Consider the following 6,115-nt stretch of genomic DNA (forward strand, 5'->3'; position numbering starts at 1 on the left):
CTGTCCTGAGTAGAGAATCCAAAGAGATCACCTACATCATTAGCCTGGATAGTTCTCCCTGCTGTCTAACACCCAAGACAAACCTTCCCATCCACAGCCTGTTCTCACCAAGGCCTGACAACTGTCTCATGAGACTGAAACTGCACCGTAGATGCCCCAAATCCTGATTTGTGACTAGAACTTTGTAAGAAGGGGTCTTTCCAGGTGGTGCTGTTGGTAAAGAATCCACCTGCCAGTGCAGGAGACAAGAGGTGTGGGTTTGATCCCTGGGTTGGGACGATCCCCTGGAGGAGGAAATGGCAACCCACTCCAGTATTCTTGCCTGGAGAATCCCAGGGACAGAGGAGCCTAGTAGGCTATAGTCCATGGGGTCGCAAAAAGTCAGACATGACTGAGCACACACGTAATTCATGAGAATTTTTACAGACAATCCAGGAAAAGAGCTTGACCTTAATAATGAACTAGTCTGTGATAGTATGCCTATCTCATATAATCATACCAAACAAAAAAAATAAAATTTGGAATGGATGGAAAAGGGTGAAAACATTTTTTTTCCAGATTTTAGAATAAACCCGTTTGCTCTCTTCACTATCACACCTTCCCTCCATAAAGGGCTTTCCCCGTGGCTCAGCAGTAACAAATCTGCCAACAGTGCAAGAGACGTGGGTTAGATCCCTGAGTCAGGAAGATCCCCTGGAGAAGGAAATGGCTACCCACTCTAGTATTCTTGCCTGGCACACCCCATGGACAGAGGAGCCTGGCGGGCTACAGTCCATCAGGTCACAAAGAGTCAAACAGGACTGATGTGACTGACCATGCACTCCATGCAAAGGGCAAATTGTAGAGCTAAAAAAGTATCATTTCTGAGCTATTAATAAAGCTGAATACTATGAGGGACTTCCCAGTGGTCCAGTGGTTAAAACTCCCTTGCAGGGGGCATGCATTTGATCCCTGGCTGGGGAACTAACATCCCACATGTTGCAGGGTGTGGCCAAAAGTTAAAAAAAAAAAAAAGAAAGACTGAATACTATGATATATTAACTGTTTATCATCATAGCTGTTTACCATCAAATCAAACATTTATTTTCTTCAGCCAGTTCAAAGTAGTTTCAGTCAAATCAATTTCATGACATTTGGTAAGACAGAAGACCAAGTAACTGGCTTTGGTTCATTCAACAAACATACATTGAACCCATATTTTGTGTAAGATAGTGAGAATAAAGCAGTACATAGAAGAGTCAGGGGCTTGTTCTTTCTAGTGCTATAGTAAGAGAGCAAAAATTAAATAATCACACAACTATATAAATACAAACTATGATAAGAGCCATATAGGAAAAGTTCTGAGTACTATGAACAATTTTAACAAAGAGATCTGATTTAAATTACTGGGGTTTGGGATGGCTTTTCGAATGAACTTTCTTTTGGACTGAGATATTAATAGTAAGAGGGCTTCTCAGGTGGCATTAGTGGTAAAGTACATGCCTGCCAACGCAGGAGACATCAGAGATGCGGTCTTGATCCCTGAGTTGGGAAGATTGCCTGGAAGAGGGCTCAGCAACCCATTCCAGTATTCTTGCCTGTAGAATGCCATGGACAGAGGAGCCTGGCGAGCTACACTCCATAGAGTTGCAAAGAGTCACACACAATTGAAGTGACTTAGCATGCACACACACATTAATAGTAAGAATGACTAGGAATTCACCAAACAAAGAAGGTAGGAAGAATATTTCTAGCAGAAAGAACACAATGTGCAAAAGTCCTAAGGTGGGAACAAGCTTAGATTCTTCATAAAGATAATATGACTGAAAGAAAGTCAGCATGAGAAGAGACAGCACAAGATAAGGTTAGGGTCAGATCATTTAGAATCTTGTGGGTCATGGTAAGTAGGTTAGATTACATTCCAATTGTAATTAAAAGCCCTTCAAGTGGCTTTTTAGCATGGGAAGGTCATAATTATGTATGTTTGTAAAAAGTCTCTGGCAGTTATGTATAGACTAGACTATAGGGAGGTAAGAATGGAAGAAGGGAGATACATTAAGCAGCTCATGTATCATTAAGCAGTCCAGATGTGAGATGATGATGTAGCTGTGGATATGGAGATTTGTAGGCAGATTTGAATGAACCCAAAGTACTTAGTGATTGATTTGATGTACATGTTAAGGAAGAAATGAGAGTGAACTGGGCATATATTTTATATCATAAATATGAACCAGCTAATGACAAATCTGTGGCTAATATTCAGAGCAGGAAAAAACAATTAGTAATTCTGTGATTCAGAGATCTGATTATGTTTAAGCAGTAAATTAGCACATTTTCTTTAAGGGGGAGTGTTCAAAGCATGTTCAGGTGGAGTCCAACCTCCCTCATTTTATATAGGAAGGAAATAAAACTTACAATGGATTGTGCTACTTTGTAAATTAATCTTGTGCTGTGTATGAATGCTTTATCTTCCAAAATAGAACATAAACTTACAAACAGCATGACTTATTTGGTAGATATTCTCCTTCTCCTAATAGCACCTGATATGCTACTGAGGGGGCTTTCCTGGTGGCTCAGTGGTAAAGAATCTGCCTGCAATGCAAGAGACACAAGAGATGCGGGTTCGATCCCTGGGTCGGGAAGATCCCCTGGAGGAGGGCATGGCAACCCACTCCAGTATTCTTGTCCAGAGAATCCCATGCATAGAGGAGCCTGGTGGGCTACAGTCCATAGGGTCACAAAGAGTATGACAGGACTAAAGTGACTGAGCACGCACGCACGCATGCATGTTACTGAGGATACAGCAAATAATCAATGTCTCCCAAAATAAAATAATTTCAATTTCTTCTACCTCAGCAAATAGAACAAAATGGATATTCCAGTTTCTGATAATGCCAGCGGGGTGACAGAGTTCATCCTCGTGCGTTTGTTGAATCATCCAAAAGACCAGATTGCCTTTTTCTGCACCATGGTAGCAGTCTATCTGATCACATTAGTGGGTAACAGTCCTATCATTGTCTTGGTTAGAAGTAGATAGACAGCTTCACACCCCTATGTATTTTTCCTTAAGCAACTTGTCCTTCCTTGATATCTGCTACTCTAGCAATTCAGTGCCTTTCAGTGCTTTAAGAAACTACCCCACCATTTCCTATACTAGCTGTTATGCTCAGATGGTCATTTCTCTTTTTCTGGGGATGACAGAGTGCCTCCTCCTTGCTGTCATGGCTTATGACAGATTTATTGCAATCTCAAATCCTCTGCATTACACTATCATTATAAACAACCAGGTCTGCATACAGTTGGCTGCGGTGACCTGAGCTAGTGCTTTCCTTTTAGCAGAAATACCAATCACTGCAATTCTGGCCCATTTTTGTGGACACAATCTCATCAAACATTTTACCTGTGAGACACAGGCCCTTTTGAAGCTCATCTGCTTAGAAACTCCAGTTAGACTTATTCTGGGTCTGGTCATTGGTATATTCACACTGCCCCTACCCTTCACCTTCATCCTCATCTCCGGTACTTGCATTGTGGTTGCCATGCTGAAGATCCGTTCTGCAGAGGCCAGGCTCAAGGCTTTCTCCACCTGTGGATCCCATCCACCTGTGGTCAACATATTTTATGGGACAGCCATATACATGTACCTGAAACCTCAGTCAAGGCAGTACCAGGACCAGGATAAAGTCATCTTGGCAATTTGTGGTAATGTAACCCCTATGCTGAACCCTCTCATTTATATTTTGAGGAACAAGGATGTGAAAGATGCCCTAAGAAAAATAATTAAGAGGCAAGAATTCTAAACAGGGTGTGAATAGCCCACAGAGGCTCATCTAACCAACAGCTTGACATTGACTTATAAAATTAACGATGCCTAAATACTAAACAATGTTTTAGTAAGGTAATTAGTTTCAAATGTTTTTTTTTTTTCTATTTCCAACAGGCATGTGATAAAGAACTCACTCCCACTGAGAAAAACATGTTAAACATTTACAATGCTTTCCATTTAAGTAATAAATTATATAGGACAATCTTGTGGGAGCGTTTATAAAACAAAATAATAATTAGCACATTTGAACCCTGAGTAGCTTGATTTTGTTTTACTAAATGAGAAACTGTTCAATATTCTAGATTCTCTTTTATAGATGATAAAAAGCAAAGCTATAACACGGACAATTCTTATCTCAATACATTTTGAATGAAGTATATTATGACCCAGGCTTAGGAGTGATGAGTGTGAGTGGGTAGAGACAGGAAATATACTCAATTTCTATATAAGACTTGCACATGAAAAGTCCTCTGCTGAAGCAAAGAGCCCTTCAAGACTATATACATACTGAGGGCCACAACTGACGACTCGATGAAACCTACACTTGCCTGTCTTGATCCGTAGATAGGGCTGCATTCTCTCTGCAAATATACCTTACTTCTGGATAATTTCATACCACTTCCAAAGTTGTTGATCTCACATAGAGCAAATTGAGAAATACAGGAGGAACTCCTTTTAAAAAATGAGCTGTATCTTTTGATTATAAAAAGTATGATGTTCATATTTTTAAAAAAATACATTGAGGGGAGTAGGGAAAAAATAAAACATCTCCTATAATTCCAACACTCAATGAGGCTGGCATAGGTGTTAGAATCCAAAAGACATGTATTCAAGTCTGCCACTCAAAGTTTTATGGGATTAAGTTAGTTACTTTTCATCTCTAAGCTTCAATTTTCTCATCTATAAAATGGGGATAATAAGAGTGCCTACCTCACAAACTTGTTTTGAGAATTAAATAAGATAATGCATGTCAAGCTTCTGGCACATGGTGGACACAGAAGACACATTAGTCAAAAGTGGGGGCAGAATCTGTCAATTCACTAACACAAAGCCATTTTTGAGTGTTTGCTTGCTTATGTCTATATAAATAATGACTATATTGTTTTTAAAATAATTCACAAAAATAGGATAGATTGAAAAAAATATGTTCCCACTGTGTTCTTAATTTGAATTTATCTTATTAGAAATATGTTTCTCATGTTCATTGGTCATTTGTATTTCAATAGTTAGGGTCTTTACTGTTGGTTCAAAATAACAATGAAAAAGTCCAATTTGGGGAACAAAATGCTGCACTCAGTAACATATGACTAACAAAAAAAACCCAAATTCGTTTCAACATTGATTGACTCCACCATTGTTTCCAGATACATCTTGACAGGCAGATCCCCAGTTTGAGCCATTTTATTTCACCGTGGTAAGCACCCCTGCAATTAATGCCTAACTGGCCAACAACAGAAGCTGATAGGAGACTACTGTAGATGAAAATGAAAATAATAAAACTATGGGAAGGCGGGAGGAGAAGGGGACAACAGAGGATGAGATGGTTGGATGGCATCACTGACTCAATGGACATGAGTCTGAGTAAACTCCGGGAGAAGTTGGTGATGGACGGGGAGGCCTGGCATGCTGCAGTCTATGGGGTTGCAAAGAGTTGGATACGACTGACAACTGAGCGACTGAACTGAACTGATGGGAATTCCAATAGAAAACTCTTTAGAAAGAGAACCTATGGTGTTATGCAAATTTTGTTGTAACATTACCATTTTAACCTTGAACAAATTCTTCTGTAAGTTTTATTTCTGATGTTTCTAAAACTTCTCATTTAACCTAAAGCACCCCTGAAACTAAAGAGAATGTACTAACTAACAAGACACAGTGAGCAGATAAATTCACACACTAGATGGGGGGGAACAAATGTAATTCTTCAAAAGGAAGGAAAAGCGGAATAAAACTGCAAAACTGCAAACATAATACTTACTGGATTTTGATCATTTCATTAGGGACTAAGAAGAGAATAGAATAAGCAGTGAGATGTGCCTTTTGCTGACAGAAAGGAATTTATTGGGGAGAGGCAAGGAGTTTTTTTGCAACAAGAGAAAATTAGCTAAAGTAATGTCTCCCCTTTTGATTACCTCAGGAAGAAGTTAGACAGGGTTTTCTCTAGAGAGAGAAATATGTTACATCTCACTTTCACGCATTGGAGAAGGAAATGGCAACCCACTCCAGCGTTCTTGCCTGGAGAATCCCAGGGATGGGGGAGCCTGGTGGGCTGCCGTCTATGGGGTCGCACAGAGTCGGCCACAACTGAAG

General features: G+C 39.8%; 1 pseudogene; it reads left to right on the forward strand.

Annotated features, from left to right (window-relative positions):
- Nucleotides 1–3,032: 3,032 nt before the first annotated feature.
- Nucleotides 3,033–3,779, forward strand: LOC102408082 (annotated as a pseudogene).
- Nucleotides 3,780–6,115: the final 2,336 nt, after the last annotated feature.

Source organism: Bubalus bubalis, chromosome X (genome assembly GCF_019923935.1).
Source record: "Bubalus bubalis isolate 160015118507 breed Murrah chromosome X, NDDB_SH_1, whole genome shotgun sequence".
Taxonomy (NCBI): domain Eukaryota; kingdom Metazoa; phylum Chordata; class Mammalia; order Artiodactyla; family Bovidae; genus Bubalus; species Bubalus bubalis.